The following is a 13,132-nucleotide window of genomic DNA, read 5'->3' on the forward strand; positions in this document are numbered from 1 at the left end:
CCGCAGAAACTGTACCGCACCTGCGGAAGAAGGAGCGCAGAAGAAGAAATAGGGGGCCTGGGAAGGACCGAAGATACGGTAGTTGGGCCACACCTACGGAACCCCAGAAGCGGTCGTGTGACCGCAGGTGCGAAAGTGCTGGAGGCAGTAAGATCTTTAAAAATCGGGGGGTTGGTCATTTTTCCCCATTTTTCATTTGGTGTGGACGATTTTGGGGAGCTTCAAGTGGGGTTTTTCATCATCAACGACAAAGTAAGCTAACCCCACCTATCTTGAGTTAAATACGTTGATTATGTGCGGATTTGAGCATGAAAATTTGATAAAAAACATGGGGTTGAGGGAAAGCCTAGAAAATTCGTATTCTTGGATTTTTACCACGATTTTGGGTATGAAATTAAGAGAAAATCATATATTTGAGTTCGTGAGTTCATGGGTAAACTTTATCTTCGAAAAATTTCGGAATCCGGGCACGTGGGCCCGAGGGCAATTTTGTTAAATGGGATTGTAATGAGTAGTTGAGCATATATTAATAGATTTGCATAATTATTGGCTAATTTTGGAGCATGGTACATTGATTCGAGTCTTCGGAAGGGCGTAGAATGTCGGTTATGGATCTTCGGAGCGAGATGAGTCTCCTTTATAACCTTGTATGAGGGAATTGTCCCCGTAGGTGATATAATTGGTTATGTGCTCCTATTTATGAGGGCTACGTCCGCACGAGGTGACGAGAGTCTGTGTGTAGCTACTATTATGTGTAATGTCCGGGTAGTCTAGGACCCAAAAGCATGCTATACTTGGAATATCTGTAATATTTTGTCAGGAGCATAGACCCAATGATTTGTTGGTTCGGCAGTTGGTTATGAATTTCTACACATCTCTTCCATCGTAGCAGTACTGTAAGAGTTAGAGCAAGACCTATGTATGTCATGAGGTGCAATGGGGGAATCAGATTCGTGGAATTTCGACTAATTTGATCGGAAGTTGTTATTGTGGTCTTGTGAGTAAAGTGGTGCAAGGTGTGAATTCAGCTAAGGTATGCAGTCATGTTTTGGTGTTGTGTGTAGTTATTGATACTGTAAGCGTATGTTGGAAACAGGCCTGGCATGGAATTCCGGATGTTGGAATTGGGATCTAAGGCTTATTTGCTTAAGTGAAAAAGGATATCTTCAGATTTAGCGAGCTAGGGTGCCCAGCTGAGTTGTAGTAGCATCGATTTCGATCGAGGTTAGAAATTGTTATAAATGGGATTGTAATGAGTAATTGAGCATATATTAATGGATTTGCATAATTATTGGCTAGTTTTGAAGCATGATACATCGATTCGAGTCTTCGGAAGGGCGTAGAATGCCGGTTATGGATCTTCGGAGCGAGGTGAGTCTCATTTCTAACCTTGTAAGAGGGAATTGTCCCCATAAGTGATATAATTGGTTATGTGCTCCTATTTGTGGGGGATACGTCCGCACGAGGTGATGAGAGTCTGTGCGTAGCTACTATTATGTGTAATGTCCAGGTAGTCTAGGACCCAAAAGCATGCTATACTTGGAATATCTATAATTTTATTGACAGTTGAATTGCTTGAATCTATCTGTAATCAAATAAGTCACGAATAGGTAAAAGTTCCTTTATATCTTAAAAGTCTCCGGATTAATAAGATTACAGATATTCCACTTGCTGTGCATTTTTGTTGCACGGGTTTATGTGTGGCTAGTGGCATAGCGACATGGTTGATACGGAGACTCAGGTGAGTTGCATTTATCTAGATGACCGTAGCCAGCAGACTCTCCTTCAGAATATTGTACTGTATTTTCTTTTCTATCCACTTGTTTTCCGAACAGTTACTGTATTTTATTTCATTCCTAGTAAATGCTCATGCACTTGTGACACCGGGTTCTGGGATGATTATGGGGTATCTTATTTTAACTTCTTAACATTTATATTTGATTTGAAACGATTATCTTTTACTGATAAAACTAAAGGAAAATCATAGTTTCAAAATTATTAAAACGAGAATTTAATTAAGTATCTTGGTTGGCTTGCCTGATAGTGGTGTCCGGCGCCATCACGGCCCTTAGTGGATTTTGGGTTATGACAACCATATTATGGACTCGAAACCCTTAGGCACGACACCTTAACCGTTGAACCTACTACGACCGTTGTTGAGAGTCATCCACTCTGACTTGGTCCCGAATAATATCAACTGTAATGCTCCACTAGCACATGACCACCCTCTCAAAGAAGCAACCAGTTGAATCACCTTCCTTGCAACTCACTTCTACGCGAAGCATAATTCCTGAGTCTTCCCAAAGCCTGAACATGAATCGATGATGAAAATTATTAAACACATTCTTCAATTCCTTTGCTCAAGTTACCACTGATGTTCTCTTTCCTTAGTCACAGTAACCCATCAATATGCCAATAACAAGAAACCTCACAAGTAGATAACCATTCAATCCAATCGTAGGTGGTGGGCCTCTCCAACTTAGCTCGAAGCCACCACTTCATAACTCTGAAACCCACCAAGGTTCATCCTTCCTATTTGACATGACCTCGCGCTATCGACCCACCAAACTCCTTGAAATCTTCCAACGATGTTGCACCGAGCATAATTACTATGAAACCAATAAACCATCTTGGGTCTGTGCCCATTCACCAGTTGTACTAGCCCATTCACTCCCCATTTGACATCTACTAAAAAGTGTGACAGTACCTTCAAATCCAAAGTCATGTTGTATCCTTCTTCATATCAAGCAACTCATTTATGTTGTATCCAATCTCCCACCATATATTAGCCAATATTTCAAAATAAGTTCGTATACCTAGTCATTGTCCACCATGAATCCCAAATCACTCTAAACTTTTCTCAAGGAGTGTAGTCATCCTACCACAGAACCTATATGATACTCTGTCCTATAGGTGAATTGAAGAAAATCATAACACCAGTGAACTTAACGTATTCAATAAGGACAACGACACCATATCACAAATGAAAATTTCACCACACTCGAAAATACCAAGTCTCGTTACTCCATCAAACCAAACTTGAACATTCATAGCCCGATTGCCTCTCCTCCACCGGAAATAAAATTCTAAATCTCTGAATCTTGCATTGAGTAAACATCCTTCCAAGTCAATCACTGCTTCCAACGCATAGACAAGCACCCTACCATTACACCAATATTGTGCGATAGCAATGCACGAATCACTGTAACAATTAACGCCAAATCTCAAAACCTTAGGTATTACTAATACTGAGATGAAATGACAGAACGTCCTTCCGCAAGGTGACGACAATAGCCCAATCAAATACGCAGGGAGGAACATCCCACACCACATCTGTAGTACCATTACAATTTCTCAATTATAGATCGATAGCAAGCGCTTCACGTCGCATAAGATTGAATAGGAAAGAAACAAAGGTATAAGTGTCAAAGGAATCAAACCGCACGATGAGGAATCAAGAAGGGAAGTGCTCCTAACAGCCTTGTAGCTCTCGAAGATAAGTACAAACGTCTCCATACTGATCCGCAAGACATTACTAGACTTTCTCATTACTCGTGAGACCTAAGTGAACCTAGTGCTCTGATACCATGTTGTCACGACCCAAAATCCATTAAAGGTCGTGATGGCGCCGGACACGCTGTCAGGCTAGAAAACACTAAATAGTTAATTAAATTCTCTTTTTATATTTTTGAAATCATAAAGTTTCCTTCAATTTCACTAGTAACATATCAACTTTACAAAATAAATAAAAATGTTTACCATTTCATTACTGAATATCCCATCATCATCCCAGAACCTGGTGTCACAAGTACATGAGCAATTACTAATATATATATATATATATAGGAAATGACGAGGCGTACGACCTGATCCAAAATGCATATAAATATACTGTGTGTACTGCGGAGGGTAGAATGACGCGAACCATAGATGCATCTATTAACCTGTCGAGGCGATCGGCCCGCTCCCATGAGAGTAGTGGAAAGAGTTACCCCACTCACAAATCATACTTGCGATGTGGTCAAATGTAAGTTTAAGGGATTTTCCTGCTTGCGAATCATACTTGTGACGCAATCAAAAATAAGTTTAAGGAGTTACCCCGCTCGCGGATCATACGTGCAACGCGGCTACACATAGATTTCTTAAGTTATTAAATCATTCCTCAATTCATTTTAGATTACGAATTTCAAATGAAAACTTTTAAGTTCCCAACTTTTCCTCAATTTGACTCCTTTCAAAAATATATAATAACCTAACTCAATATCGCTTCTTCTCAAGGCAAACAATAAACATAAATCAACAACAATAACAACAAGGCATGATGTAAGCCTAAAACTACCCGGACATAGGCATAGCTAGTAACTACGTACGGACTCTCGTCACCTCGTGCGTATGTAGCCCCCCAAAATAGAAGCACATAGTAATTTAGTTCACCTATGGGGGTTAATTCCCTCTTACAAGGTTAAAAGGAGACTTACCTCGCTCCGAAGTTCCATAACCGGCTCCCAAGCCCTTCCGACGACTCAAATCGATGTCCAATGCTCCAAAACTAGTCAATAATTATGCAAACCCATTAATATATACTCAAATACCCATTATAACCTATTTACAACAATTTCCAACTCCGCTTGAAAAGTCGATAAAATCATCCTCGGGCCCACGTGCCCGGATTCTGAAAATTTTCGAAGATAAACTTAACTAATAACACCACGAAATCAAATATATAATTTATTCCAAGTTCCGTATCCAATTTCGTGGTCAAAATTCAAAAATATAAATTTCTAGGTTTTTCTTAAAAACCCAAAATTTCCACTAATTTTCCATGATTTCTCATGTTAAAATCTAGATATAATCCAAGTAATTAACTTGTAATATGTGGGAATCACTCACCTTGACATAGATGATGAAGATGGAGCTCCAAAATCGCTCCTAGGTCATCTCCCATTGAGGAAGTGAGATGAAATGACCTAATCCCATTTTTGCAAACTTATACATTGTCAGGCAACCCTTCTTCGCGTTTGCGATGAACAAAATTCTCGAAAGCCATTTCCAAACTCTTCTCAGACAGCCTCTAGTATAATGGTCATAACGTTTTGTACAAAACTCTAAATGACAAACAGTTTAACTTTTTAAAAACTAGACACCAATATCTACAACTTTCATGTTTCGGTCATCTCCCAATTCATTAGAGATTTTGAGATATAAGCCACAAAGTCAGCCCTGTGCAACACAAATTTCTTCTTCATTTTTTCGGACAGCTTGTAGTATACCATCCATAACCTTTTGTAATGGTTTACTTTTCTAAAAGTTAGATACAAAGGCTAAAAATTTTATATTTGGATCATCTCCAAATTCCTTATAGATTGTGAGATATGTGCTTCCGAAATCAGACCTGTGTAAAAGAGATTTCCTTCGTCGTGAACGCGAGAGGATCCAAGCGAATGCGAAGAACAACACTAGACACCAGCATCAACTATTGCAAAACAACCCAAAATCATCATGCGTTCGAAAGTAAATTTTGTTTTCTGAGGCCTTCAAAACCTTTTTTTATCGTACCTCGATTTACGTGCATGGTCCGAGCATATATCCGAAACACTTTTATGTGAAAATTTGATAAAAATGCTAATTTTGCCTTCAAAATTTAATTTAAGTTGACTTCGGTCAACATTTTGTGTAAACGGACCCGGACACATGATTTGACTATCCCCGAGGGTTCGTATAAAAATATGGGACTTGGGTGTATGCCAGGAATTGAATTCCGAGGTCCCAAGCCCGAGAAATAAATTTTTGAAGAAAATTGTTTAACTGAAATTATTAGAGTTTTTGGAAATTTAAATGTGTTTGAATTTGATGGTATCAGACCTGTATTTTGGTTCCGGAGCCCGGGGCAGCTCTTATATGGTATTTATGTTGTGCCTGTAAATTTTGGTAAGAAACGGAATTCATATGACGTGAATCGGACCCTCGGTTGTGAGATTTGAAACTTAAGAATTATTGAGATTTTTCTTTGATTTTGATGCTAAACTCGTAGTTCGAGGCATTGTTTTGGCAATTTGATCGCAAGAGTAAGTCCGTATAATGTTTTTAGGGTTGTGTTCATGTTTGATTTGGAGACCCGAGGGCTCGGGTGAGTTTTAGATAGGCCACGGGATGTTTTTAAACTTAGGAAAGTTGCAGGTTTTGCTGCTTCTGGTGCATAGACGTTTTGTGCTTCGAGGTCGCAAAGCCATTCTCGCGATCGCGAAAGAGAAAAAGGGATGGGGAGGATTTTAACCTATGCAAACGCGAGACCCAGGTCGCAAACGCGAAGCATTGGGGAGTTTGCTCTACACGAACGCGACCGGTCAACTGCGAATGCGTATCTTTAGGATGGGCTGGTCAGGGAACCTAGGGAGAACTATGTGAACGCAACCCCTTTATCAGGAACGCGAAGGCAAGGCTGGGCTAAGCCTTTGCGAACGCAAAGCTTCTCCTGCGATCGCGTAATTCCACCACTAGCATCTCTTCGCAAACGCGACAGTGCTCACGCGAACGCGATAAACATTGTCACCCAGCACTTAAAACAGTAGCAAAATCGGGATTTAGCCCACATTTTCATATTTTCAAAATTAGAGAACAATGAGGCGATTTTCAAGAAGCAAGTTCTTCCCCAAAGTATTGGTATATGATTCTAAACCTTTTTCTTTCGATTTCCCTTTGCATTTCATCAATCTTCATACAAAATCTAGGATTTTATGGTAGAAATTGGGAATTTGGGTAGAGTTAGGGCTTTTTGAATAATTGGAATTTAGTCCTCATTTTGGGGTCAGATTTCGAAACTAATTGCATATTTGGGCTCTTGGGTGAATGGGTGATCGGGTTTTGGTCCGAACCTCGAGTTTTGACCAAGCGGGCCCGGAGTCGATATTTATAGAATTGAAAAGGATAACAAAATCATATATCCCTGCTGTGAGCACGTGATTTTTGCCTTACGAAAAACTACTCCAAAATAAATCAAAAAATAAAATAAATTTCTTTTACTGTGTAATTTTTGAATTTGCGTGGTGTTAAATACTTGTGTTATGTCCGTAAGTGTTTACATTGTCATAATAAAATGAAAAAATAAAATAAAATACATATTGCATGCATATAGGATTTAATTATGCATTTAAAAGATAATTTAAATAAAATCACAAAAAAATATGCAATCGTTCTATTTTAAATATTCCACTGTGTGATTGATGTTTTGTCTATGTGTTAAATAATTGTTATAGAGTAATTAATATATTTTTGTGAAGTTAAAATTATTTTATAGTTAATATTAAAAATTTAAATTAGAAAAAATGAAAATATATATATATATATATACAAAATCGGACCTGGATTAAAATCCAGGCCCAAAACATTTTAACCCCCACAGCCCAATCCTTTAGCCCAGGTCCGGTCCAAACCAGACGAACCAAAACGACAGCGTTTGGTCGTGGCTTCTCAGAAACCGTTGGATCAAATCCAACCAACGGTCAAGATCTCACCCCTTTACCCGTAACCCGTAACCCGATCTAGTGACCCGACTCAGCCGACCCTGGCATTAAACCAAACGACATCGTTTGGTTTAATGAATTGATCCTGGCCCTTCATCTTACTTGATCGGACGGACAATATCAATCCACCCCACCCCTATATAAGTCCCAAGCCCTTACCCCGGCCCCTAACTGAACACCCCCCTCCTCTCACTGTTCATCATCTTCCTCAGACCCCCCCCTAACCCTAGCCGCCCTAGGATCCCACCGCCTGAAACCCGGCGGCATCAACACCGCCGGTCACCAAAATAATACCATGGAATCCCCTGAACATCCTCTACACAGATCTAACATTGGTTTCCTTCGAATCAGGCCCCAACTCTTCGAATCTTAAATCGAAGGTTGGCCTGAAAACCTTATCCTTTCCAATGGCTTCCAAAATAACACCATAGTACCTCCTAGCATGCCTTGTTATGGATCTGAAGTATGTTTGGCTCGACTCAAATCAGTTCCGAGCTTCTCGAATCTTCTTTTGAAGATTCGGACCAAACAAGAACAAACTCAGATCCGTTTTAAGTTGACACCAAATGACCCCTAGGCTACCCTCACCCTTGTATCATATTTGGTTCTCCTCGAATCTGACCAGAAATGGTTAAATCCCAAATCGAACTTTCAAGAACCCTAAAAATACCAAAACTTTTGGATTCTATTCAGAATGAATAAAGATTGAGGTTTAATCGACCTTAGTCTGAAAATACTTCGACTAAGGTCTGTTTGAGTTCAAACAAAATCCGAAGCCGAGTTGAGTTCGAGTCTGATTAAAATTCAGAGGTACTTTTCTATTTCTGTTTGTATATTCTGTATGTATTTTTGTTTGTTTTAATAACTCGTTGATTTTTTACATTTTTGTTTTTATTAATTCTGTCATCTTTGTCTCATGCCCGTATGATTAGTCAAATAAATGAATTGTTTCTGTTTATTTTGTTTGCTTACAATGTGTGTAATCGACTCGATTAAGTTCGTCGATTAGTTATATTACGAATTTTCATTTCTGAAAATGCTGACTGAAACAGTCTGCTTCTATTGTTTAGACTGATTATGGACAAATGTTGTAAATAGTCAACTGATTAATACTTGTCAATTAAATCATGTTTGTTTGTGAATCAGTGAATTCAAATGTATGTTGTATATGTTGTTTTCTGAACATTAAGTTCAGGACATTGTCAATATATTGACAATGCTCCTGTTTGTTTGATCTTACTTCAAAAGCTGAGTTCAGTTGAATTATTAGGCTGAATTCAGTATAATGTTGTTATGATGTTAGTTCTGAATTCAAGTTCACAAAGGTTGGGTAAATACAATTGTATTAGGAGGTTAATCATTAGGAATTGGTTGATAGCTGCTAGACAAGTTTTAATTCAGATAACTTGTTAAAATCTAAGACAGTAATATCAGTAGAAAACAGTAGGTCAGGGACATTTCTGGGATAGAACAATGAGGATAACATGATAGCATAATGGGCTGAAAGTGAAAAGTTAGTGGCTATTAGTTAATGATACTAATGGGGAACAAGGGATAATGGGTTGCTGAAAATCAGGGAAAAGTTAGCATAATGGGATTTAAAGTGGAAAAACAGATTGTTAAAGGAAATTTTCTGTTTTTTTAAAAAGAAAAAGGGGTCCAGGCAGACCTGTATAAGAAGGGGGAATGGGGACTGACTTAAAGGGGGACTGGAGAACAGATTTTTAAGGAGAATTTAAGAAAAAATATACCTAGAGTGAGATAAAAGAGAAAATCCAGCAGAAAAATCAGATTCCCCTTGGAATCTAAAGAGGAAGAAGAGAAACCAAAAGAGAGTATTCGCGCACACACACACACACAGTGAATCTGAAACGGATATAGAAAAGGAAAGAAAAACCCGAAACATATTTTTCCTGGAATCTGTCCGTGTTTGTTTATTAATACTGTGTGGTTTAAATCTGAATTTTCTTTTTCTCTGTTACTATTGGTCTGGTTTCACGGGACTCGTTGATTGTGCTCAAAATCAGCTGCGTTATTTGACATTTTCTGCCTATTTTTGTTGCTGCCATTACTGCTGAAATTCACTTCTTATTCCCTCGTTTTCCAGGTACATATTCTTAAAACTCATGTTGTGAAGAACCTTGAGTATAACAAAGATGAAGCTCGAATTGTAATTCTGTCTTCTATTCGCTCAAGTTCATTAGTTTAAATTTCAGCTTTGTTTCGCGTTGGTTTAATAGTAGTATATTTTGCCGTAACGGCTGTAAATTAAATGTCATTTCTTGAAGTTGCTTGAAAATGTTGTAATAAGGTTAATTTCTAAATTTTCATTAGCGGAAGATATAATTAAATTGTCAAGTAGGGAATATGGCGTGAATGTTGGTCATTATTTAATTTTTGTTGTTAGATAAGTAAGGAGTAATGTAGAAATATCAAGAAAACTACATTACTAACTCTTGTTGTTAAATAAGGTTAAGATGGTGTTGATGGTATATTTTTATAAGATAATAGATGTGTGTATAAACGTTGGCGAAAGGTGATATGATATAGCTTGTTACGATGTTAAAACGTTATGAATGTTTACGACATACAGCTAGGTTGCATGTAAGGTAATTTTATTGAATTGGCTTGTATAATAATTCCTTTCCTATAAACTCGAATGCCTATCTACCTTCATAAAATAAATTAACCAAATAATTAGGCCTATTAGATTAAAAGCAAGTATATAAGAATGAAAAGAGATGTACAAGCATAAATTGCCACACTTTATATCAATGGTAATTAGAAATAGAATTTGCATTAAGTAAGTAATGAAAATTCTTGGAAAATATTTCCTTCCTTTATGAATCATTCATTTTCAGTTTCATATGCAATTTATTCTTTGGCATATATATATATATGTCATATTTGTTTAAAAAATAGTATTAATCATATTTTTATTCTGTTCTTTGAATTTGAATAGTTGGAATGAATATAACTTATATTCGGAAATTATAATCGACGAGCAACCTTTAATAGATTGCGAATTCTTTTTTCAAAGAATTTATAGGCCTTTAAAATGGGAGTTTCTCATGATTTTCACATAAAAAAAAATAATATATGAATATAATAAACAATTTGTGGAAAATCCCTAAACCATTACAAATTTTTGCGCAATTAGGGATGCGTTCGCGGACCCTGATTATATTTTAAAAAACAAAATTCGAATTATGCGTACGCACAATTTCGAATGAATATTTAATATAAGGGATTTCTTCGAGGACGTTAAATTAATTTCATAAAAACCCGAGATGTGCGATTCACTATTTTAGAAAAACAAATATTCTTGATTCAACACAATTTCGAAAAATGATTGCTTAATAAATATATTATCAAAAGTTATTATGTACACGTACGCGTGACACAATTCCGCATTTTTAAATTTATAACACGAATATACGTACGCGTAATTCGATTCAAAGAAGGGTCCTTAATCACAATAAGTAAAGCGGTAGAAAAATCACGTAACAAAAAGTATTTAATAAAATCAAGATAATTAAGCCAATAATAAAAACAGTTAAGCGACCGTGCTAGAACCACGGAATTCGGAAATGCCTAACACCTTCTTCTGGATTAATAGAATTCCTTACTCGGGATTTCTGGTTCGCAGAATAATAAACAGAGTCATATTCTCCTCGATTCAGGGATTAAAATTGGTGACTTGGGACGCCTTAAAACTCCCAGGTGGCGTCTCTGAAATAATTAAATAAATTCCGTTTCGACTGTCCTTTAATCGGAGAAAACTCCCCACGCGCCCCCGCGGGCGCGGTAAAAAGGAGGTGCGACAGCTCTGGCGACTCCGCTGGGGATAAAACCCAGAATCTCTGGTTCAGGGTTTAAAGAATTCGAGCTTAAAATATCTGTGTTAATTGGCTTTATTTACTATATGATTTTCAACTGTTTATATGCTAATATGCTAAATGTTTTTTTTACCGCTTTAATATTATTTGAATTGGGAATATATACAACTGCTACAAAACCCCCTTCTTTCTGAGTCTTCTGAATTTATGGTGTACACGTGCGCGTGACCCACCTTTCTGTTAAAGTCATACCAAATAAGACGGAGTTGGGACAAGTAACTAGGCCGGGCAGACTTTCGTGCTCCCGGTACGTTGCCCCCGCTTCGGCTCAAACTGTCCGTTTGGGTAAGCCAGGTTTAGAACAATCAACCTAAGGTTTTACACTTAGAATAACTCAGCCATGTACCGGATCCCTAGTAGGAACGAATATTTGCATCATATGCATTTTGCCTTGGAGACTCAACACAGGGGTTGGGTCTGTCTAGGACAGGTGAACCCAAAATAAAAAGACCATCATGATGCATCCTACTTGTTACTTGTGCATTCATTTGCCTCGAACATGCTTGTTGACCAGCTTAAATAAAATCATGGTAAGAAGAAAGGAATAAAATGGGTTGTTTTAAAAATTTCGAAAAAAAATATATAGTTTTAAATTTTGAAATAAAGGTATTTAATAAATAAATAAAAAATTCGAAAATGATTTTTTTTTAGTATAAATTTTCAAAATGAACTTTGACTTTATCAAAATTAAATTTCAGATACAAAATGAGCACTACACAAAGCCCCTCATCCACAAGTACGGAAGAATTTCTATGTCAGCTTCAAATGTGGTGGTATGATTTAGGCGAAGACGGTCAAAAATGGGTCGTCAAGCATTTGGGAAATCTCACGGACATTATGAAAGTTAAACCCCGTGATGATCTGATTGCGGCGTTAGTAACTTTCTGGGATCCTGTTCACAATGTTTTTCGTTTCTCTGACTTCGAGCTTACTCCTACATTAGAGGAGATAGCTGGCTATGTTGGTTTTGACGGAAGTTTAAGAAATCAAAGCTTGATATTCACAAAGGCTCCTTCGGTACATCGATTCTTCGGTCTTCTGAACATCAGCAGTCAAATCAGGATAAGCAATGTCATCAATGGATGTTGTTCCTTCAACTTTTTGTATTCAAGGTTCGGAAAGTCAGATGGGTTCGAAATTCATGAGAAAGGCCTTACCAATAAGCAAAACAAAGACACTTGGCAGATTCACTGTCGCTTTGCTTTCATGGTAGCTTTTCTAGGAGCCATGGTCTTTCCAAACAAAGAGCGAACAATTGATATTCGCACCGCGAAAGTTGTGCAAATCCTCACGACCAAAGAAAATCACACCCTTGTCCCCATCATTCTATCAGATATTTATCGGGCTTTAACTTTATGTAAATCAGGAGCAAAGGTCTTCGAAGGATACAAAATTTTGTTGCAAATGTGGGTGATGAAGCATCTCCAACAACAGCCCAAGATCATACAGTATGGGTCAAACAATGATAATTGCATCGAGAGCTATGAGGAAAGAACAAAAAATTATCAGGCTCCAGAAGGGATAGAAGCATGGGTATCTCATCTAAAGGCTTTAACGGCAAATCAAATTGAATGGACTCTGGGATGGCTCCCGATGAGGGAAGTAATACACATGTCAGCCTCAAATAGTTATCTACTACTATTGGGATTGAGAAGCATTCAGCCATATGCACCACTGAGAGTCCTAAGGCAATTAGGGAGATATCAAATAGTT

This window comes from Nicotiana tabacum, chromosome 5 (assembly GCF_000715075.1).
Source record: "Nicotiana tabacum cultivar K326 chromosome 5, ASM71507v2, whole genome shotgun sequence".
In the NCBI taxonomy this organism is placed as follows: domain Eukaryota; kingdom Viridiplantae; phylum Streptophyta; class Magnoliopsida; order Solanales; family Solanaceae; genus Nicotiana; species Nicotiana tabacum.